The sequence below is a fragment of the Pan paniscus genome, chromosome 6 (assembly GCF_029289425.2).
Source record: "Pan paniscus chromosome 6, NHGRI_mPanPan1-v2.0_pri, whole genome shotgun sequence".
NCBI lineage: Eukaryota > Metazoa > Chordata > Mammalia > Primates > Hominidae > Pan > Pan paniscus.
The window spans coordinates 57,877,757-57,903,172 of NC_073255.2; the positions used below are offsets into that span (position 1 = coordinate 57,877,757).

General features: G+C 39.5%; 1 pseudogene; it reads left to right on the forward strand.

Moving 5' to 3' along the window:
• The first annotated feature begins 2,163 nt into the window (after nt 1-2,163).
• On the forward strand, nt 2,164-4,991 carry LOC100977680 (ribosome-binding protein 1-like; annotated as a pseudogene).
• The last annotated feature ends 20,425 nt before the right edge of the window (nt 4,992-25,416 follow it).

Below are 25,416 nucleotides of genomic sequence, written 5' to 3' on the forward strand. Positions count from 1 at the left end.
AAATGTAAAGCACAGATGAATCTTATGAAATATTTAAAACAGAAATAACACAAATCTTAGGCAAACCCTTTCATAAACTAGAAAAAAAAGACATTCTAATTTATTTTCTGACGAAAAAGAGAACTTGATACTAAAATCAGACATGAATACAAGAAAGACTATTTCTACTTCTGGCTCTTTTATGGACTTGGATAAAAACATAAAAAAAAGCAAACAGAATCAATATATCAATGAAAAGAATACTGCATTATAATCAAGTTCATTTGGCTTTAGGGATTCTAGTTTAGCCACAGGATATTAGTGTAACAAAACAAAGGGAAAAAGGTGATACAAGTTTTTTGGTTTTTTTTTAGACATGGTCTGTTGCCCAGGCTGGAGCTCAGTGGCGCCATCTTGGCTCACTGTAACCTCCACCTCCCTGGTTCAAGTGATTCTCCTGCCTCAGCCTCCTGAGTAGCTGGGACTACAGAAGCCCGCCACCACACCCGGCTAATTTTTGTACTTTTAGTAGAGACGGGGTTTCACCATGTTGGCCAGGCTGGTCTCGAACTCCTGACCTCACATGAGGTCTGCCTACCTTGGCCTCTCAAAGTGCTGGGATTACAGATGTGAGCCATCGCGCCCCACAAGTGATACAATTATCTCAATAGGTGTTAATAAAACTGTCTGCACAACTAGAATGGTAGAAAGAAATATTTAATACACAAAAAAATAAGAGTAAACACTTTATGTTAAAAATTTCAATATATTTCTGTTGAGAGCAAAATAATGTTCCATGCAATTATTGGATGGTCCTGAAAAATATAATAAGGCACAAAAAGGAGCACAACAGGATTGAAAATGAAACAATGGTATCCTATTACACAGAACATATATTTACCTATTGACAAAATAATCCGTACATAAATTTTAGACAAGTGACTTCATCCAATGTGCTTCCTGATGGGATTGGATAAAAACTACATAATATCACTTCATTTTTAGATTTTCCAAATATTTTTCAGCTGCATCTAATCACAGACAAATCTAGAACATAGGGCATTCTACAGATAAACATGTCTGCATACTTTTTCAATGTCAGGAAAAAGGAAAAAAAAACAGTTGGAGTAACCCATTTTAGACTTTTAAAAAAGCATGAAAATCATGGAAACCCAATGAAACGAATGAACCAATATTGAGTGTTGGCTAAAAAAAAAACAGTCCTAAAACATTTTTGGAACACATGAAGCTATATTAGGCGATGTAATTAATACTAACATACTTAGGTGTAAAAGTCATCACGTGGCTAAGTAGGAGGAGATACTTGTTCTTAACAGCTTTTTGAGAATTCCTTCTAAACAATTTTGGCAAAAATAATTCTGTCTTTCTACCTATCTACTCAGAGAGCAGATATAGCAAAATATTACCTATTGATAACTTAGGAGAATTGAGCTTTTTTCCAACTTTTCTAAACATAATGTTTTAAGAACTCTTAGGAATGTTTATGTGATCCTAACAAAAATAATAACAAAACATAAGGCTATATTGGGAAGATAGTAAAATATTAAAATAATTAAATGTTAAATATTAAATAATATTAATTAAAATATGATCACATAAAAGTTCTTTATGATTGTTATAGGGCATTTATACCATAATGTTATCAAACATATGTGACCATGTTTTTTTTTCTGTGTCCTCTATTGACACAACTACCATATTAGTAGATTGACAAAAATCTATCAAGAGTTTTGTGAATAATTTAAACTAGCTCAAAAGATTTAAAATATTAGGGCCAATTTCCCAAAAGAAAAAAAATATATAACATATATTACATATAAAATATATAAGATGATATATAATAAAATATATATAATGTTTATTATACACATATCAATTTATGTATATCAGGTTTATACATAAAAATCACATTTATATCTATATAGAAGTACAAAACAATACAAAACAATATCTTAAACGATACCATTTGTAATAGTTTCAGAAACATCTTTCAAGGAACAGACATATAAAACATGGACAAGATTCCACTCAAAAAGCTATAAAAATATATTGATAGAAACTAAATTGAACCTAATATACATATCAAATTTCATTGATTAAAAGGTTCAGTATTACACACCATACCAAAGCGGATATACAGATGGAAAATAAACGTAGGAAAAGATGCTTCACATCACATCATATGGCATCAGGGATGTGGAAATTAAAGTAAAAATGAGATACCACTATGCGCCTATTAGAAAGGCAAAATCCAGAACACTGACCGCACCAAGTTCTCATGAGGATGTGGAGCAACAGGAACTTTCATTCAGTGCAGGTGGGAATACAAAATGGCATGACTGCTTTAGAAGACAATTTGGAAGTTTCTTACAAAACTAATGTTAATAAAAGACCATGAGGTTTGCAGAGGAAAAATAAAGTGTTTTATTTTCTAATAATAATAATAAATCTGCTGATCAGAGAGATGCAGTCTCCAAAGTAAAACAAAAGTGCACTCTGGAGATAAAGAGGGTGTCTGGCTTACATAGGGAAAGTTCCTGCCCCAGCTCTCAATCAGGTCTGTATATGCAAATGAATAACTGAAATTCATTCAGTCCTGATTGGTTTGGAATTTTCCAACCCCAAACCAGAAGTCTGTTGGATGCCTTTCAGGAGGCTACTGGGAGGAGTTTTCTGCCATGTTATCTCAGCTCCAGACATAGGGTTACAGGAACCGTCTTAGCTCAGAGGTGCAAACACGATATTCCTCTGGAGCTGCTCACTCCTGAGAATAATGGAAAAAAGTAACTCACTGGCCACAGTGAGTAATCACCCTTTGCTCACTCACTACAGCCAGTGTGTTCATTTTACTTCACACTAAACATATTCTTACCATGCAATCCAGCAATCACACTCCTTGGCATCTACCCAAAGGAGCTGCAAACATTTATCTACACATAAACCTACACAAGATGTTTACAGCAGCTTTATTCATAATTGCCAAATGCTGGAAGCAATCAAGACGTCCTTCAGTAAACAAATGGATAAATAAACTGCGGTACATTCAAATGATAAAACGTTTCTCGGCATTTTTAAATAAGTAAGCTATCAAGCCGTGAAAAGAAATGGGGGAAACTCAGATCCATGCTATTAAGTTAAAGAAGCAAATCTGAAAAGGATACATACTTTAAAATTCCAACTATATGACATTCTGGAAAAGGGAAAACTATGGAGACAGTAAAACAATCAGTGCTTGCCAGGAGTTAAGGGAAGGGAGAGATGAGTAAGTGGAGCAGAGAAGAGTTTCAGGGCAGTGAAGCTACTTTGTACAATACTTTAATGGTGGATATATCATTATAAGTTTGTCCAAATGTACAGAATGACTACAAGAGTGAAACCTGCGTAAACCATTGACTCTGCATGATAATGATGTTCCTGTGTGGATTCACATCAGTTGCAACAAATGTGCCCCTCTGGTGGGGGATGTTGACAACGGGGAAAGTGTGTATATGTGGGGTCAGGAGGTATATGGGCAATTTCTTTAACTCGTCACAATTTTGTTGTAAACCTAAAACTGCTCTTAAAAGTAAAATCTCTTAAGACTCAATATTGTAAAGATGTTTGTTCTCCCAAAATTGATTTGTACATACAATGTCATTCTAAGAAAAGTCCAGTACTCTCTTTGTATGTGTGGAAACTGGAAACCGATTCTAAAATCTATCCGGAAATCTAAAGGACTAAGAATAGTTAAGACATGCATGAAGAATAAAGACAGATTTAATCACTTGCTAGTAAAACTTATTTTAAGCTGATAATTTAGTGTGCTGTTGATTCAAAAATAAACCAATAAAACCAAAGAAAGTCCAGAAATAAACGCCCCCATGTAAGTATCCCATTTAGAACAAATGTGAAAGTGTGGACCAGTGGTAACTAATGTGCTTTTCAATAAATTATGGCGGATTTTGGCACAACGGAATTACACTGAGTAGCTGTAGGAGCTCAAAGAGAAAGGCCCCAGACTGCTGAAGCAGCCGCCAGCTCCTGCGGGCCCTCCTTGGACCTGTACTCTAAGTTGAGGGAGGCTGAGGAGACACCGAGCACGCTGCAGGCCGGGTGTGACCAGCACTGCAGCATCCTGGCGGAGATGGAGGGGATGCTCAGAGGCCTGCAGAAGATCCTGGAGGAGGAGGAGCAGGTGTCGAGGGCCAAGGTGGGCACCAGAGAGGAAGTACTCCAGAAGTCACTGGGCAGTGAAACATCTCAAAGATATTGTAGAGAAGCTAAAAGGAGAACTTGAAAGTTCAGACCAGGTGAGGCAGCACACCTCACATTTGGAGGCAGGGCTGGAGAAGCACATGGCAGCCCCCCATTGCTGTGCCAGAACTATGCCATGGAAGTGGTGCAGTTGAGGCAACTTCTATTAGAATCTCAATCTCAGCTGGATGCAGCCAAGAGTGAAGCCCAGAAACAGAAGGATGTACTTGCCCTGCTCAGGCAGCAGTTGAGTGAAATGAAGAGCCATGTAGAGGATGGTGACATAGCAGGGTCCCCAGTTTCCTCCCCAGACTCACCCCCAAACCCCCTAGCCAAGCACAACCCCGTTCAGCTGAAGACGCAGTTGGAGCGGACAGAAGCCATCCTGGAGGGCAAGCAAACGCCACTGCAGAAGCTCATGGCAGAGTTTGAGGCTCCTCAGGCCTCAGTGTGTTGGTTATAAGAAGACGTGGAAAAGCTCAGTGCAGCCTGTACCCTGGAGTCTTCAGAAATGGAGGAGGCCGCGCAGCTGAAGGAGAGACTAGAAAAAGAGAAGACGTTAACGAATGATCTGGGCCGGGCGGCCACCAAACTACAGGAGCTTCTGAAAATGACCCAGGAGCAGCTGGCAGGGGAGAAGGACACAGTGAAGAAGCTGCAGGAACAGCTGGAAAAGACGGAGGGCCGCAGCAGCTCAAAGGAGGGCACCTCTGTCTGAGTCTCCTCTGTGGAAAAAGAAGTTACTGTTGGACTTACCAAAATGCGTACACATTTCTTACAAATAAACCAACCAACCTACACAGCGTTATCCAGGCCCAACTTTCGGTAGCTCTAAGAGAAGCCATTAGAGACTTGAGAGTGTCTTGGAGCCACAGAAGTAGACCTTCCAGAGCCCCCATTTGTAAACGAACCTGTGTCATATTTGATAAACACGATTCTGGGCACAGCCCTAGGCCACTGCTGAGTGACACCAAAGCCCTACTGGACTCTGACAGCCCCTATGGTGTGTGTGGGAGGCCAGGAGCTCTGGGGTCTGTCTATTGATGCAACTGAGAGGTGACAGCGTGCAGGCAGCCCTCACAGCCCTAGCTCGCTCACGATGCCTCCTCGCCTTGACACCCATTCTAGCTGCGCTTGAGGAGCCCTTCAGCCCGCCGCTGCACCGTGGGAGCCCTTCTCTTGGCTGGCTGAGGCTACAGCCAGCAACCTTGGCTGGCTGGGAGGTGTGGAGGGAGAGGCATGGGTGGGAACCGGGGTTGCACTTGCGGGCCAGCTGGAGTTCCGGGTGGGCATGGGTTTGGCGGCCCTGCACTTGGAATAGCCGGCCAGCCCTGCCGGCCCCGGGCAGTGAGGGGCTTAGCACCTGGGCCAGCAGCTGCGGAGGGTGCACCAGGCCCCCAAGCAGTGCTGGCCCACTGGCGCTGCGCTCGATTTCTTGCCTGGCCTTAGCTGCCTCCCCACAGGGCAGGGCTCGAGACCTGCAGCCCGCCATGCCTGAGTCTCCCCCCACCACCGTGGGCTCCTGCATGGCCTGAGCCTCCCTGATGAGGGCTGCCCCCTGTTCCATGGCTCTGGGTCCCATCGACTGCCCAAGGGCTGAGGATTGCAGGCAGCTCCACCTGCGGCCGGGCTGTGGGATCCACTGGGTGAAGCCAGCTGGGCTCCTGAGTCTGGTGGGGACTTGGAGAACCTTTGTGTCTAGCTAGGGGATTGTAAATACACCAGTCAGCACTCTGTATCTAACTCAAGGTTTGTAAACACCAATCAGCACCCTGTGTCTAGCTCAGGGTTTGTGGATGCACCAATAGTCAGTCTGTATCTAGCTAATCTGGTGGGGACTTGGAGAATCTTTATGTCTAGCTAAGGGATTGTGAATACACCAATCAGCATTCTGTGTCTAGCTCAAGGTTTGTAAATGCACCAGTCAGCACTCTCTGTCTAGCTGATCTGGTGGGGACTTGGAGAACCTTTATGTCTAGCTAAGGGATTGTGAATACACCAATCGGCACTTTGTGTCTAGCTCAAGGTTTGTAAATGCACCAATCAGCACTCTGTACCTAGCTAATCTAGTGGAGACATGGAGAACTTTTGTGTCTAGCTCAGGGATTGTAAACGCACCAATCAGCACCCTGTCAAAATGGACCAATCAGCTCTCTGTAAAACAGACCAATCGGCTCTCTGTAAGATGGACCAATCAGCAGGATATGCGTGGGGGGGGGGGGGGGGCCACATAAGAGAATAAAAGCAGGCTGCCTGAGGCAGCAGTGTGAACCTGCTGGGGTCCCCTTCTGCAGTGTGGAAGCTCTGTTCTTTTGCTCTTTGCAATAAATCTTACTGCTGCTCACTCTGGGTCCACACTGCCTTTATGAGCTGTAACACTCATCACGAAGGTCTGCAGTTTCACTCCTGAAGCCAGCGAGACCACAAACCCACTGGAAGGAACGAACAACTCCAAACTTGCCACTTTAAGAGCTATAACACTCACTGCGAAGGTCTGCAGCTTCTATCGTGAGCCAGCGAAACCATGAACCCACCAGAAGGAACAAACTCCCGACTCGCCACCTTTAAGAACTGTAACACTCACCGCGAGGGTCTGCTGCTTCATTCTTGAAGTTGGTGACACCAAGAACCCACCAATTATGGACACACGATCATTTTGTCTTTTTTCAGTGGGGTGGTGTGGGAGGTGGGCGGGATAGGGCAGCAAGTTCTAGAAGGCTGTGGGGCTGACTGGGGGCCACAGCCCCTCACCCCTAGATATTGCCAACTAGAACTGACCTGCGACCTACTGAGTGTTGGCGCCATTAAAACCAATGTTGGTGACCCTGGAGTGGGGAATACAATAGCAATACAGAAAAAAAAAAAAAAAGACAGTTGATCCCTTACATAATAGTGAGCACAAAAATCAATTAAATCTGAATTAATAATCTAAATGTGAAAGATAAAACAATAAGAAAGTTAATATTGGAGCATACTGTCATAATTTTATTAGGAGTTTTTAAACAGAGTTAAGCATAACAAAATAACCCACAAATTATAAAGAAAAGGAATAATAAGATTACGTTATATTTAGAAACTTCTGTTAATCAAAATTCACCTTCTAGAGAGTGAAAAGGAGAATTATGGACTTAAAAAAATAGTGAACATGAAACTAACAAATAATTATATTCAGAGTTTAGAAATGAGCAAGAAATGTGAGCAGAAACTTTGCAAAAATAACATACAAATGGTCAATGCCCAGTATCCTCATGCTTACTAAAAATCTTAAAAATACAAATTAAAACCATAACTTAATGTCACTTTATATGCATCAGAATGTCAAAATGATCGACAGTACCAAATAGGCCAAGAATAGGAAGCAACTGGAAGCCCATATATTGCTGGTGACTGTATAAATTGATATAAAACCACTTAGAAAAATCATTTGGCATTATTAATCAAAGTTGACTATAACACAGCAATTTCACTTGTTTGTCTTAATTTTTTAAAAAAAAATTATGTATGTGTATTTCAAGAGATACATACAGAAATACTCATAGCTGCTTTAGTTCTAACAGTCCCAAGTGAAAATAATCTAAAAGCTATCACCAATAAAATGTATCAATAAGCCGTGGCATATTCGTTCAACAAAATTGTATACAGTATTTAAAAGGAACAGATTATTGCCATATGAAATGCCACAAATGAAAGGTACGAACATAATATGAAGCAAAATAAAGTGGACAGAAATGAGTACATGGTGTATGATTTTATTTATGTAAAAATCCAAAAGAGCAATTATTAATGTGTCAGAATGATGCTCACATTGTGGAGGGGCCGGGGTAATGATCATCACTGTGAATCTGCAGAAGAGCTAGTATGTTTTATTTCTCTACTAAGATGATAATCACATGTTGTTTTCACTTTGTAATCATTCGTCTGTTTTCAATTTGTACATTGTCCTTTATGAACATTTTAGTAGGGGATGAGAGGTCATTTCAAAAAACGCTTTGATACTGCGTGAAATGTCATGCTATGTGTTAATAACTCAGAACATACACCCAGCAACTCTATGAGCTTTCCCAGTTAGTGTTTATTTATCACAAACACACTGTGGTACAAATTTCTAATAAAAATCTGTCTAGATCATTATTATAAAAATGTATATGTTTTCTAATGAAATCTGCATGCCTTGATTATTTGATATCTGGGAGTTTCAACAATGAGCCAGTGTTGAAAGGGAGGAAGCTGCCTGCAAAATTGATGAAGTGATTAAGATACATGATTTAAAGGGTCTGGGACACCTTCATCATGTTATCAAAACACAAGGGGTTCTGTCTAGGTCCTGCTGCCGGCCGCACAGAAAGCTAATCACTGAGAAGTCGAGTATTGCCAAGGAAGAAGGCTTTAATTGGGTGCTGCAGCCAAGGAGATGGGAGCTCAAGTCTCAAATCCATCTCCTTGACCAACTAAATCTAGAGGTTTATATATCAGGCAAGAAATGTAACAATGTGTAAAAAAACAGAAACTCGGGAGGGCCAAGCAAGCAACCATGGTGAGTGAGGGCTCCAGCATCTGGTGTGGTGATCTGGTTTCAGTTCTATGATACTTTTTAGGAGAGGCCTGAAGTTCATTTCCTGAGGAAGGAACTCAGATAAAACAAATGTAAGTTTCAAGCTTTAACAGCCAAAGGGTCTCTGTGCAGGATGTATAGGTTTGTTACATAGGTAAACATGTGCCGTGGTGGTCATGGCGGTGGTGACCTAGTTGGATTAGCCACTGCCATGATGCTGGTTGCAGTGGAGGATCTGTGGCATGGGCTATGTGCTCCATGGAGCCAGAGGGAGCAGAGAACAGGTGGCAGCCAATCCCCTTTCTGAATTGGTGAGTTGGGAGCCCCAGCCTCCCAGGTGCAACAGCAGCTGCCTAGCTGTGGCTGCGACCCGGGAATCTCTGCACTCTTGGAGACCCGGGAAGCCCTCCTGCCCCACAGGCTCAGAAGTGCCTGCTCCTGCTGCCTGACCTCTCCCCGCTCCTGGTGCCTACTCCAATTTTGGAGCAAAGTTGAGGCCTAGCACAGGTACTGTCATGATCTGGCCAGGTGTGCACACTCTTGGGGCAGTGCTGACATGCCAGATCCCTGCTCCCTCTGTCCCCCTCTGGACTTTGGACACTAACAAGCATGGGAGGGAGGCTGAAGTGGGGCTGAGGTCAGCTTGGCATGAGCCTGAAGGCACCTCTCAGCATGAAGAGCCTGGGTGCCATGGACAGCAGCTTGATGGCAGCAGAAGGCAGACAGGGTCCTGGGTGAAAAGAGGCAGGTAACTGGTGAAGCCCAAACCTTTAAGGCAGGGATGGCGTGTAGGTAGCCTGGGGGCTGGGCTGCCAAGTCTGCAGACTGAAGTGAGAACTTATGGTGTTTATTCTGGGCCTGCCTATGACCACCTATTGACCAATCAGCATGCACCTGATCCCCTCTGAAGCCCATAAAAAATCTGGACTGAGCCAGAATCCTGTATACAACAGGACAATCTGCTTGCAGATAGGAGCTACCCACTCTGGGTCTCCTCTCTGCTGAGGGTTGCAGAGATGACAGACCGACCTGCCTGCAAATAGGACCTACCTACCTTGGGTCTCCTCTCTGCTGAGGGCTGCAGAAACTTTGGGGCCACCTGCCTGCAGAAGGAAGCAACCCACTGCGGGTCTCCTCCTTATTATTCTGCTGCTCAGTGAAGCTCTTCTCTGCCATATTCACCCTTCAGTTGTCTGTGTACCTCATTTTCCTGGATATGGGACAAGAACTCCAGACCAACTGAAGGGCAGGACTAAAAGAGCTGTAACAGAACAGGAGTGAAATAAGTCCCCAACACTTGCCACATTGTGGGCGACAAGGAGAGAAGAGTTGCGGCCCTTTTGGGAGCCCAGACCTAGAGGCTCCCTGAGCCAGGGCTGTCACATTCTCTTTGGGTTTCTGCAGTTCCTGATGTCTCCAAGCCTCTGGGAGCCACTGCATTCTCCTCGTCCAGATGTGGGTGCCCAAAGCAGATGCTACGTGTAGTACATCTGGTCTATCTGCAGCCTTACATGGAGCTAGCATGTGTGCTGGCACCTGGAACTGCCTGCCCCACTGCAGCAGCAAGTGTGCCTGGCTGTGTGCAGTGGCTGCACCCCATGCTCGGTTACTCACACACCCCTCACTACTCCGCACCTGGCTCATGCTTGGCAGGGGTGAGATCTGGGCCAGTAGTGCAAGCCAAACACAGCATGTCAGGCCAAGTAGGTGGAATGGGCCCAGGAGGCATGAGCAATACTCAGGCAGAAGGTGCCACTGGCCACAGTAGTTTCCAGCTGGTTAAGTGACACCCCAAGGACCCTGTGACAGTAGTTTGCTGCACCTATCCACCCATCACCCAGGTATTAAGCCAAGCATGTACTTGCTATTTTTCCTGATGCTCTTCCTTCCCTTGCTCCCTGACAGGACTCAGTGTGTGTTGTTCACCCCCTGTGTTTTTGTGTTCTCACTGTTCAGCTACCACTTATAAGTGAGAACATGTGGTGTTTGGTTTTTTACTCCTGCATTAGTTTGGTGAAGATAATGGCTTCCAGCTCCATCCATCTCACTGCAAAGGACATGATCTCATTCCTAGTTTTGGCTGCATGGTATTCCATGGAATATATGTACCACAATTTCTTTATCCAGTCCACCACTGATGGGCACCTAAGTTCATTCTGTGTCATTGCAATTGTGTATAGTGGTATAGTTTATACCCAGTAATGGGATTGCTGGGTCAAATGGTATTTCTAGTTCTAGATCTTTGAGGAATTGCCACACTGTCTTTCACAATGGTTGAACTAATTTACATTCCCACCATCAATGTAAAAGCATTCATCTGTTATTTCTTGACTTTTTAATAATCTCCATTCTGACTAGCATGAGATGGAATGTTTTCGTGGTTTTGATTTGCATTTCTCTAATGATCAGTGATGTTGAGCTTTTTTTCATGTTTGTTGGACACATGTTGAGAAGTGTCTGTTCATGTCCTTTGCCCACTTTTTAACAGGGTTATTTGTTTTTTTCTTATAAATTTGTTTATGTTCCTTGTAGATTTTTGACATTAGACATTTGTCAGATGGATAAATTGCAAACATTTTCTCCCATTCTGTAGGTGGTCTGTTCACTCTGATGATAATTTCTTTTGCTGTGGAGAAGCTCTTTAGTTTAATCAGATTCCACTTGTTAATTTTTGGTTTTGTTGCCATTGTTTTTGACATTTTCATCATGAAATCTTCACCCGTGCCTATGTCCTGAGTGGTATTGCCCAGATATTTTATAGGGTTTTTATACTTTTGGGTTTTACATTTAAGTCTTTATTCCATCTTGAGTTAATTTTTATATAAGGTGTAAGAAAGTGGTCCAGTTTCAATTTTCTGCATATGGCTAGCTGGTTTTCCCAGCACCATTTATTCATAGGAAATCCTTTCTCCATTGCTTATTTTTGTCAGGTTTGTCAAAGATCAGATGGTTGTAGATGCATGGTCTTATTTCTGAGTTATCTATTCTGTTCCATTGGCCTGTGTGTCTGTTTTTGTACCAGGCTATTTTGGTTACTGTAGCCTTTTATTATAGTTTGAAGTCAGGTAGTGTAATACCTCTTAAATTTGCTGAGGAGTGTTATGCTTCTAATTATGTGATCAATTTTAGAGTAAATGCCATGTGGCAATGAGAATAATGTATATGCTGTTGTTGGGTGGAGAGTTCTGCAGTTATCTATCAGGCCCACTTGATCCAGAGCTGAGTTCAAGTCCTGAATATCTTTGTTAATTTTCTGTCTCAATGATTTGTCTAATTCTTTGAGTGTGGGTTGTTAAAATCTCCCACTATTATTGTGTGTGAGTCTGTGTCTCTTCACAGGTCTCTAAGAATTTGTTTATGAATCTGGGTGTTCCTGTACTGGTGTAAACATATTTGGGATAGTTAGCTCTTCCTGTTGAATTGAACCCTTCACCATTATATAATGCCTTTCTTTGTCCTTTTTGATCTTTGTTGGTATATAGTCTGTCAGAAACTAGGATTGCAACCACTGCTTTTTTTTTTCTATTTTACATTTGCTTGGTAAATTTTCCTCTATCCCTTTATTTTGAGCCTGTCTGTGTTTGCACATGAGATGGGTCTCTGGAATACAGCACACTGATGGGTCTTGAGTCTTTATCCAGTTTGCCATTCTGTGTATTTTAATTGGGGCATTTAGCTCATTAGCATTTAAGGTTAACATTGTTATGTGTGAATTTGATCCTGTCATCATGATGCTAGCTGGTTATTTTGCAGACTTGTTGATGTAGTTGATTAATAGCATTGTTAGTCTGTGTACTTCAGTGTGTCTTTGTAGTGCCTGGTAATGGTTTTCCCTTTCCATATTTAGTGATTCCTTCAGGAGTTCTTGCAAGGAAGGCCTGGTGATGACAAATTCTCTCTGCATTTGCTTGTCTGAAAAGGATTTTATTTCTCCTTTGCATATGAAGCTTAGTTTGGCTGGATATGAAATTCTGAATTGGAAATTCTTTTCTTTAAGAATGTTGAATATTGGCCCCCAATCTCTCTGGGCTGCTAGGATTTCTGCTGAGAGATCCACTGTTAATCTAATGGGCTTCCCTTTGTAGTTGACCTGGCATTTCTCTCTGGCTGCCCTTAGCCTGATTTCCTTCATTTTTACCTTGGAGAATCTAATGATTAGGTGTCATGGGGTTGATTTTCCTTCTCATGGAATATCTTATTGAGATTCTCTGTGTGTCCTGAATTTGAATGTTGGCCTGTCTTGCTAGGTTGGAGAAGTTGTCCTGGCTTATATCCTGAAGTGTGTTTTCCAACTTGGTTCCATTCTCACCATCTCTTTTAGGTACTCCAGTCAGTTACAGGTTTGATCTTTTTATGGGATCCCATAATTCTCAGAGGTTTTGTTTGTTTCTTTTCATTCTTTTTAAATCTAATCTTGTCTGCTTGTCTTATTTCAGCATGATACTCTTGGAGCTCTGACATTCTTTCCTCTGCTTTGTCTATTCAGCTATTGATACTTGTGGTTGCATTGTGAAGTTCTTGTGTTTCTTGGCTCCATCAGGTCATTTATGTTTTGCTCTAAACTGGTTATTCTAGTTACCAGTTCCTGTATTGATTTATCATGGTTCTTAGCTTCTTTGCATTGGGTTAGAACATGTTGCTTTAGCTCAGCGAAATTTGTTATTACCCACTTTCGGAAGCCTACTTTTGTCAGTTCATCCATCTCAGCCTCAGTCCAGTTCTCTGCCCTTGCTGGAGAGGTGCTGCAATCATTTGGAGGAGAAGAGACATTCTGGGTTTTTGAGTTTTCAGTGTTTTTGTGTTGATTCTTTCTCTTCTTTGTGGGTTTATCTACCTTTGATCTTTGAGTCTGCTGACCTTTGGATGACATTTTTTCTCAGGTCTTTTTTGTTGATGATGTTGTTGTTTTTGCTTTTTGTTTGTGTGTTTTTCTTTTAACAGTCAGGCCCCTCTTCTGTAGGGCTTCTCTGGTTTGCTGTGGATCCACTCCAGACCCTGTTCACCTGGGTCTCTCCTACACCTGGAGGTATTACCAGTGGAGGCTGCAGAACGGCAAAGATGGCTGCCTGCTCCTTCCTCCAAGAGCTCCATCCCAGAGGGGCACTGACGTGATGCCAGCTGGAACTCTCCTGTATAATGTGTCTGGCAACCCCTGTTGGGAGGTCTTACATAGTCAGGAGGCAAGGGATCAGGGACCCACTTAAAGAAGGAGTCTGGCTGCCCCTTGGTAGGGAAGGCATGCTGCAATGGGGGGAATCCCCCTCGTCCAGACTGTCCAGACTCTTCAGAGCCAGCAGGAAGGAAAGACTAAGTTCACTGATCCACAGGAACCACAGCTGCCCTTCCCTCCAGGGTCTCTGTTCCAGCCCGTTTGCAAACCCCTGGCTGGAGTTGATGAAATTCCCTCAGGGAGGCACGACCCAGTGAGGAGGGATAGATCTGGGTCTTACCTGATGAAGCAGTCTGGCCATGATCTGCCACAGCCACTGCATTGCTCTGTGGGGAATTCCTCTTGGGCCCTATAATTTAAAAAATGAATAAAACATGGACCCCGAGCATGCTAGCCAGTGATAAGGGAAAAAAGAATATAAGATCCAGTAGGAGAAAAAGAGTATTGTAGCATCTGCCCTGGTTCTCAGTCCATGGCTATGAAAGCAGAACTCATAGAGAACCCTGGGCAATTGAGTAATAGAGACAAAAATTTTAAACAAATAAAATAATTTTTAAAAAATTCAGGAAAGAATCACATGATTTTTTTTCTAAAATTTACATAGCATTTTTTTCAGAATATGTGTATATAAATTTTAACCCTATTACTTTTCTTGGACCTAACCAATTAGTGGTAACTTACTCCTGCTGAATGTGTGCCCGTGTGTATGGGGCGGTGGGGAGCAGGGGATATTGAGGAGTTGAAAATTTCCTCTCCATAGAAAGTAACCAGATGCAATCTAGTTTAAACTGAAACAGTTCCTGTTTAGTAAGCAAAAATGTCTCCACATAAGGCAAATAACCCAAACCAGTTGGGAGGTAGAACCAGTTCATGTTTGTTCTGTCTGGTTTGAGAAAGATTCCATTAGGTGGCTGAAAATTTAGGATAAGATTTATTTCACAGAGAAAATAGACAATAAAGACATTGGGAGTCAGGGCTTGAGAAAAGCAAATACATGTTCCAGCATCACAAGCTATGAGGTTATATGCTTTCAATATGATTTATATCTTGTTCAGAAATGGTATAGGAACCGTAGTTGCTTTTTGTTTTGCTTCTTTTGTTTTTTTTTTTTTTTGTATTTTTTTTTGAGTTAATGCACTCTGTGTACCTTTACAGGTTGCCTCGTTTTGTATTTTAATCATAAAAGACCTTTTGTACTGTGCATCCCTGATCATTAAATATGTTTACTGATTTATTATTTTCTCAGAATTTCATTAATCTGTCACTGACTCAGTTCATTAATGAAGATGTGAAATTAGATTTGAATATGCTCTTTTCCTGGCAGCATCTCTGTGTAGAGCAATGTGTGATGACTTGGTAATAACATTTAATTTTTTGCCCCTATTATAGTTTGTGTATCTAAATCAATTTAAATTAATGTCATAATATTAATATTTTGTGAAATAATGTATCAAACTGTGTACTCAGATGCCTAAATACTGCATCTCCTGCTGTTGAATCATGCATTAATTTGGGCAATTCCACTTCCAAATATCAATTTGCAAATGTGTGGTATTTCCTTAAGAACGGGCCATGGATAAGTTCTTACTTCTTTGATCTTTACTGGTTTTGAATATAATGTAAATTCCATGCATTCCAGTCAGTAAGTGGACCTTTATTAAAGGCCTCAGAAGCAGATCACTAAAACCAATGCCTTTCTCAGATCTTTCTTAGACAGCCTTCTGTGCCAATCAGAACACAGCCTATTGCCTGGCATGGATTTTATTATCAATGGCCCTCTCCTTGTCCCATCCAGCAAGGTTCAAAATCCACTTAAAAAGATTGATACCATTGTCTTTGTTTATCATTGTTATGTTGTTGTTTTTTTTTAAAGGAATCATGTCATAACTTTCTTATAGCTTAAGATAGTTCATTTTATTAAGGTAAAACTTTCACTTAGTGACATTTGCAGTTTAACAAGTGCTTTCTCTTCAATGTTTTTGTTTGGCCCAACAGTGAACATCAAAGCCATGTGCAAACTGTGGAAAATTTAATGCAGATATCATTTAAGATTGGTGTTATCCCCACTTAATTATAAAATCTAAATTTACATGAAATTAAATATGAAATTTACATGAAATTACATATTTCATGACTCTTACAACATGAAATAATGACAGGGGATACCGTCTGACTCTGAAATATCTGACCATGTCCCACAATTCTTTCATGCTGGGAACATTGAATCAAATTCCAAACATCTTGGTCTCATTGCTGACATAAACGGAATCCTGAAGCAAAACTTAATGCTTCCTTGATAGTTGCAGCTTGCTTGCTTGCTTGCTTGCCTTCCTTCCTTCCTTCCTTCCGTCCTTCCTTCCTTCCTTCCTTCCTTCCTTCTCTCTCTCTTTCTTTTCTTTCTTTCCTCTGTCGCCAGGCTGGAGTGCAGTTGTACAATCTTGGCTCACTGCAGTCTCCGCCTCCTGGATTTGAGCAATTCTCCTTCCTCAGCCTCCCAAGTAGCTGGGACTACAGGCATGCACCACCATGCCTGGCTAATTTTTTTGTATTTTTAGTAGAGATGGGGTTTCACCATGTTGGCCAGGTTGGTCTCGAACTCCTGACCTCTTTATCTGCCTGCCTCGACCTCCCAAAGTGCTGGGATTACAGGCGTGAGCCACCATGCCTGGCCACCTTTCATTATTTTGTATGTCCCCTATTTAAGTAAAAAAAATTATAAGTTATCCAACTGACCTAAGCCAAGAATGTAAGCATTCTCTTTGACTATTTCATCTCTTATCTCTTCCTCTATCCTATGCAATCTACTCTAAGGTTAAGCTTATCTCTTTTTTTTTCTTTTTTCCAACTTTTAGGTTCAAGAGGTACATGTGAAAGTTAATGACATGGGTAGATTTTGTGTTGTAGCGGTTAGCTTATCTCGTAAGTCAAGTCACTTAACACCATCCCCACCATTATCTGCACAGTTTATTTGGTTGTAGCAGTGAGAGTTCTCCAGAGAAACAGTACCACTAGTATGTGTAAATGTATGGTAATAAATTTACAGAATTGGTTCATGTGATTATGGCAGTTGGCAAGTGCAGAATCTTCAGGATGGGCCAGCCAGTTAGAGACTGAGGAAGAGCCCATGTTGCAGCTCAAAGCAAAAGGCAATCTGATGGCAACGTTTCCTTTACTGGAGTATGTCAATCTTTTGTTCTATTCAGGCCTTCACCTGATTGGTTGAGGCCCACCGATATTGTAGAGGGCAATTTGCTTTACTCAAAGTCTACTAATTTTAATGTTAATCTCATCCAAAAGCACCTTCAGAGAAACATCCAGAAGAATCTTTGACCACAGAGCTGGGCACTGTGTTTCAGCCAAATCGGCACATAAAATTAATCATCACATTGGTCATGATCTCATTGGAATAGTTTCATTTCAAAAATTCAAATAACCTCACTAAATATTCTCTCCCCTGTCTTTATTTAAAATTTTGATAATTCAAAACCACTTTAATTGTCATTTCCTTGAAGAAATTTCTGAACCACTTAAGAGGCGATATCATCACACGTGTTTCCATAGCAATTTGATTGTTCCCTTTAAAGCCATAAATTTTTCTCCCATGTAATTTTTAATTTCCTTGTCTTGCTCTCTCATGATAATTAATACCCGGGAAGGCAGTGTGTTCTCTAATGCATCATTGTAGGCATCGCCAATTACTAAGCTTGGATCACAATTTGCATTTGTTCATAAAATTCATTTTTGAATGAAAGAATGAATGACATTCTAGATAATAGTTGGGTTAGAGTTCAAGCATAACACATAGGACTCCAAAATTAGTGATGTTTACAAATATACCATATTGCCTCTATTTTATTCTATAGAACAAATGAATTAAGGATATCTAGAGCAGAGGTATACTATATATGTTTGAAAACAAGATATATTTTATAAGCCGGAGTACATATTCAAAAACATATGACCATCTGAAAAAGTATACCTCTGATCAGAAGCAACTTGCATTATTAAGCTATAAAGAGTGGTATGGGCATTTTTAACTGTTTTCTTTTCTATTGGTTGTCTGATATTACTTTTAAATTCCTCACATGTGTCGTGTCAGAAAATGTGATCTTAGCCAATCTTAGCTTTATTTTTTCTCCAGTCATTTCTGATTTAAATTCAGACAGTCATTTTATCTAGCATGCCCCCCACCCTCCCAAGCCACCCTATATATTCTTAGGTCTTGGGTAAAATCATGCTATTGGGAGAGAAATTAGGTTTCCAGTTCTAGACAACTGTCAACTCTCATCCAGTGAAATTCAACTAATTCCAACTGACAGCTGGTCCTCAACAAGTCTGCTCACTGTCACTCACTCAGCTCTCCTTAATGTCATCACCAGTTTTGGAGCATCATTGTTGCTCACTTTTTAAATTTGTATTATTCTCATCCCAACTAGTTTTTATTGGTCCACAGGCCCCCTCTCACAAATACAATGTATCTAACTTTATATACAAAGTGAACTTTTCTTTTTTTTTTTTTTTTTTTTTTGAGCGGGAGTCTCACTCTGCCACCCAGACTGGAGTGCAGTGGCGCAATCTTGGCTCACTGCAAGCTCCACCTCCTGGGTTCACGCCATTCTCCTGCCTCAGTCTCCCAAGTATCTGGGACTACAGGCACCGGCCACCATGCCCGGCTAATTTTTTGTATTTTTAGTAGAGATGGGGTTTCTCCGTGTTAGCCAGAATGGTCTCCATCTCCTGATCTCGTGATCCACCCACCTTGTCCTCCCAAAGTGCTAAGATTACAAAGTGAAAATCTTAAAAATCAGTGACAAAAGGCAAATTGAGTACAAAAATATCAATCAATTCAATGGGGTCAGCAATCTGCTGCCTGTTTTTGTGAACAAGATTTTATTGGCTGGTTGCTTTTGTGCACCAAAGGCAGATTTGGGTAGTTGTGGAAGAAAAAATTAGGCCTGCAAAACCTAAAATATTTACTATTTGTGTCTTTATGAGAGGTGAAGCCGGCTGGGCTTCTGGGTCTGGTGGGGACTTGAAAACTTTTCTGTCTAGCTAAAGGATTGTAAACGCACCAATCAGCGCTCTGTGTCTAGCTAAAGGTTTGTAAATGCACCAATCAGCACTCTGTCAAAACGGACCAATCAGCATTCAGTAAAATGGACCAATCAATACTCTCTAAAATGGATCAATCATCTCTCTGTAAAATGGACCAATCAGCAGGATGTGGGTGGGGCCAAATAAGGGAATAAAAGCAGGCCACCTGCACTACCAGCTGCGGCGCACTGGGGTCTGCTTCCCTGTTGTGGAACTGTTATTCTTTTGCTCTTTGCAATGAATCTTGCTGCTGCTCAGTCTTTGGGTATGTGCTTCTTTTATGAAGGTCTGTAGTTTCACTCCTGAAGCCCGCGAGACCACGAACCCGTTGGGAGAGACAAACAACTCCAGACATGCGGCCTTTGTGAACTGTAACAATCACCCTGAAGGTCTGCAACTTAACTCCTGAAGTCAGAGAGACCACGAACCTACCAGAAGGAAGAAACTCTGGACACATTTGAAGGAACAAACTCTGGACACACCATCTTTAAGAACTAACACTCACCACGAGGGTCTGCGGCCTCATTCTTGAAGTCAGCGAGACCAAGAACCCACCAATTCTGGACACATTTACACAAAGTTTGCTGACCCCTAAATTAGACTGATAGAGTACTCCTCAAGAGAGTAGTAACAGAAGAAATGGAGGAAAGATTTTTTTTGTTTGTTTTTTTGAGACAGAGTCTGACTCTGTTACCCAGGCTGGACTGCAGTGGTGTGATCTCGGCTCACTGCAACCTCCACCTCCTGGGTTCAAGCGATTCTCCTGCCTCATCCTCCTAAGTAGCTGGGACTACAGGCATGTGCCACTACACCCAGCTATTTTTTTTTTTTTTGTAGTAGAGTTGGGGTTTCACCATGTTGGCCAGGCTGGTCTGGAACTCCTGACCTCAGGCGATCTGCTCACCTCGGCCACCCAAAGTGCTGGGATTACAGGTGTGAGCCACTGTGCTTGGCCAGAGGAAAAAAATTAAGTGTTCAAGGGAAATAATGCCATTTGATAAATTTGTAACTGCAGAAATTATCATTGAATAGTGCAAGCATTATAAAAGCGTTTTTAGAAAACAAACAGTAAGAGAATTCATCACACACATGCTTGCTAAAATAACAAGAAAAGGATTTGCCTGAGAAAACAGAAAAGTTAACCCAGATTGGAGTGAGCTGAAATAAGCAATGAACTATTAAATTGTAAAAACTATAAGTAAAATTAAGAATTGACTGCATAAGTAACAATAATAATTGATTTTTGGTTTGCAAGTATAGTATAAAGAAAGAAAATACTTGGCAAAAATAACATGTAAGGTGGATGGTAAAGCACTAGTTTTATTCTGGAAAAAGACTAGAAATGTTGGTTTGCTTAATATTTGTTTTTCTGGTCAAGTAATTAAGATTTATCTTGGACAAAGAAAAGTATATAAAATACTTAAGAACAAGGTGGGGACAAATATAATTTTTATTAAAAAAGATGAAAGTAGAAAGTATAAACGATATAAATAAATACAAATATATTATCAATAAAGTGTGCAAATAAATCAATGAAACAGAAAGCTCAGATACAGAGACACAGATAGAGTAAATTTATCATTAGGAAAGGCAACTCAGGACAGTCATTTCAACAAGTAATGCTGTAACAACTGGTATCCACTTCCAAGAAAGTAAATTTAACACAAAAATTTCTAACAGAAAAATTAACACACTATCTCAAAATTAACAAATTTACAAAAAAATTAACAAAATTACAAAAATTAAAAACAAATTGGATCATAGAACTTAAGGGCACAAAATTGTAAAACTTCTAATAGACAACATAGGGGAAAGTGTAGGTGACCAGTAGGTATGATGCTGAATTTTAAGATACAACACAAACAATAATAATCCCTGAAAGAAAAAAGTTTGATTTTATTAAAATTAAAAACTTCTACTCTGAAAGACACTGTTATGAGAATGAAAAGGCAAGTCACACACTGGAAGAAAATCTGTGCAAATACAAAATATTAAAAGAACACTTACAATTCAAACAATCTAAAGTTGAGCAAAAGTTCTGAGCACATACTAAAGAAGATATACAGATCAAAGGTACACAGGTCACAAGTAAATACATGAAAGGATGCTCAAATCATATTTAATTAGGAATTGGCAAATTAAAACAATGAGGTGCCACTACACACCTATTAGAATGGATAAAATCCAAAACATGAAAACAACCAAATATTGGTGAGGATGCTGAGCAGCAGGATCCCTCATCATGGCTGTAGGAATGCAAATGACGCAGGTCTTTCAGAGACAGTCTCACCATCCAGCAACCATACTCTAAGGTATTTATACAAATTAGTTGAAAACAAATGTTGTGTCCATGTGAAAACCTGTGAATAAATGTTTATAGTTGCTTTATTCATAATTGCCAAAAATTGAAGCTACGAAGGTATCCTTCAATAGGTGAGTAAGCAAACTGTAGTACACCCATACAATGTAATATCATTCATTGTTAAAAAGAAGTGAGAAATTAAGCCATGGAAAACATGGAGGAACCCCAAATGCATATTACTATGTGAAGGAAGCCAGTTTGAAAAGGCTGCATTCTGTCTGATTTCAACTAAAAAAGCAAAACTATAGAGAGTAAAAAGATTAGTGGTTGCCAGGGTTTGGGGGCAGGGAGAGATGAATAATACGTGGAGCACAGGGAGATTTTAGACAGGGAAATTATCTGTATGATGTTGAAATACTTGATATACAACCTTATGTATTTAACAAAACCCATGCTTGTACAACAGAAAGTATGAACCCTGGTGAATACTATGAGCATCAGTTAATAATTTATCAGTATTGGTTCATCAGTTGTGACAAATGTACTGCACTCTTGCAAGATGTTAATAAACGGAGAAATTGCATATGGAGAGAGTGCATATGGGAACTCTACCCAACTTTACATGAAAACTAAATACATTTAAAACAAGAAATGTTAGAGAGCATTTGAATGACACTATGGGCAATCTGAATTTCATGGATAATACATTTTTTTCATGCAAATGAACAATATTTACCAAAAACTCACCACATGAAAACTACAGATTAAGTTCTCAACAAAAAAAGGAAACAAAATTATAGAACATGTTTCTGCCAACAATACAATAAAATTAGAACTCAATAAAAATGAGACAGCTAAAATAAAAAGACAAATAACACATTTTTGAAAGTTTAAAGCCATTCTTTTTTTTTTTGTTTTAAACAGGATCTTACTCTGTCACCTCAGTTGGAGTGCAGTGGCATGATTATAACTCACTGCAGCCTCAAAATCCCAGGTTCAATGAGTTCTCCTGCCTCAGCCTCCTAAGTAGCTGGGACTATAGGCACACGCCCCTGTACCCGGCTAATTTTTGGATTTTTAGTTTTTATAGAGACATGGGTCTCACTTTGTTCCTCAGGCTCTACCAGTCATTCTTAAGAGAACAAAAAATGTGATTGACCCTGAGAAACAAAATATGTATTGCAGTATATTTTTAACATACAGATATTGAAATGTATAAAAAAAATAGATTAAAATGCTTGTATCATCAAAGTAAAAGAAGACAGGTTCACAATTCAACTTAGAAAGTTAGAAAAGCAATTAAGCAAACATAAAGTTAGAGAAAACAAAAATACCACAATATGTAAAGCATAAAATAAAAGATCAAAATCAAATGGAAAGCTTTAGATAACACTTTTAAAATAATATTTTTCAACATTATAAATAGACAAACCATAAATGATTATATAGAGAATAAAAAATGTCACAATTATAGATAATCTTTAAGATCGTGCTAAATGCTATAAACCACTTAATGCCATTAAATTTGAAATTATTAAAAAACAGTAGTCTAGAAAGGTATACATTACTAGAATTTATTCATGAGGAATAAAAATGTGACTGAGTATATATTTTTCAAATATGATTCAAATTTCCATATATGCAGTGTTTCAGAAAAAGGAAAAAGAAGGAAAGCTCTCTAGCTTATTTTATTGTGCTAGGGTAACTTTGACACCAAATCTCAAGGTTTCTGAGTCAATTTTGAGGTTGACTTAAGGATAGTATAAGGGAGGAAACACAAGGATAATACAAGAAGGAAAAAATGAAAAGTTGATATTTACTTATAATTTACATACAAATATTTTTGTTAAAGTATTAATAGTCCAATAAATTACTTAAAAGAATCCAAGGATCAATCTTGTTCCTCAGAAGCATGTAAAGATGATTCAGCAGAGGCATATCTGCATTAAGTATGGCCTAGTGTTGGAGTACCACATAACTCTGTTCAGAGATCAAGATTTCATTCAAAGTGCTCAATAATTTTTGAGATAATTATTTTTTGAACAAAATAAATCAATTTTTAAAGTTTGATTTCAAGATGTAATTTATCAACAAATTACTGTTTAGAATATATCAATGTATACTTCTTGGTAGATTTTCATAAAATATATTTGTTGTAAGATACATTTTAATTCATTCAAAACATATTGTAGGAGTTTGGTTGAAACTCAGTATACTATTTTTTAAATTAATGTACTTTCCAGTAATAATTCGAAGTCAAATAGATTTTTAAAATATTGTAATTCTAAGTTATAGCTATATTTTATCATTTTTATTTGGAATCAGGAGTCAGACATTTTCACAACATATCTTCCAAAATGTATAAAAATGACTTTTTTTTAATGTAAACATATAAACATACTGCTTTCTCCACTAAAATAATAAAACAAAAGTTAACCTGCAAACATGATTCGCATAATTTATCTGCTAATCAGACTAGTATGGTGATCAAACTAGTATTCTGATGAGCTTGAAAAAAAAGAAAAGTGATTACATGAAGTTACGTATTAAATGGAATTCTTTTTCCAAATGCATTTGTTCTGGTCAACAAAGCTTGATCAGTTTCCTAGCAAATGACACTGGCCTGAAATTGCTGAATGAATTGTTTTCAGCAAAGAATATGAAATTAAGTATGTAGGCATTCAGGATGACTTTTAGTAAACTGAATCAACATAGCCAATGCCTCCACATTCAGTCACCTATTTAGTTACATTTAGACATAACCATAAACCCATAAACTTTTACATGTATTTACTCTATTGTTTGTCTTTGTCATCATTAACCCGATAATGACAAAACACTAGCTGGCACAGATTATTGAACCTTCACGTTTTTACATGACCTAATCTGTTAATTTCCATCATCTTTTCTGGGTCCAGGCAGACACTATGCTGCATTCTGAATGATAGGATTGTTTTCAAATCAAATGAGCCATTCATGAGGATGCTTATTAAAAGCCAGAACAGCAAGAAACATGCTTGCTTTGTGAGGGTTAATCTTTCTTGATTTTCATTACTTTTAATACATTTTAGAATAACTTTCCAATTTCGTTTGAACCCACGACTACCTGAAATGTCCTAATAAAAGAAGATCTGGCTGCCAAAGAGAACACACCATCATGCCAGTTACCTGTGGTGTTCATCTTTCTTAAAAGCTACAAAAATACGTTTCCTACTGTGCCATCCAGTACACCAAAGAGCTTTCCCTGGAAATCACTCTTTCATTATGTCTTTGTAATTACTGTTTTCTTTCTGATAAATCTTATGCAAGCTGTGAGACTTTGAATTATGGATCTGGGAGAGTTACAAGAACATAACTAGCTGCAGCTCAGTCAGCTGTGCGTGTCGATCCTTGCTTTCCAGGCAAGGCCTGTTGCAGCTATCCACTCTGTCATCTGTATTCATTTTCATTGAGTTGATCAAAATTCTAACTTACAGAACCTTGGGGTGAATTTCTCATTTAACAAGTGTTGAGCATCCATGGCAGGAAAGATATTGTATACAGCAGCACTCAAGAGACATTCTTTGCCCTTAAAACTTTCATTTTCGGGAGGAAATACTGTAGCATAAAATGTCACCTCTATTTTCATTTTATGGCCTGAAAGTTTTGATTATAGAATTATATCTGAACAGGACTGCAGCAACCACACATTTTGTCTCATATGTATATAACAAAATATTGGAAACATGATAGGAGCTCAATCTAGAAAGAATGCAATAACATGAAATTATTCTCTAAAACACTCACCAGAAGTATAAGTCTAAAAGAAAATTTTCTTACAGAAGCAGAGTTTATGAATGAAGGGTGAAAGCTGAATCATTCCACACTGCAGGAAATATTCTGTCAATAAGCATTTAACTGCTAACACATACACCACCTACTGTGTTCAGTGCTGGCTTTATGGTCTGGTAATAGGAGCTTCACTTTGAGTTATATTACATTTTTGAGATTTAATCACCTAATATAGTAGAAGAGCAGACAGATGTTATTTTCTTGATCAAAGGTGTGGTCTTTTTCAAAAGGAGC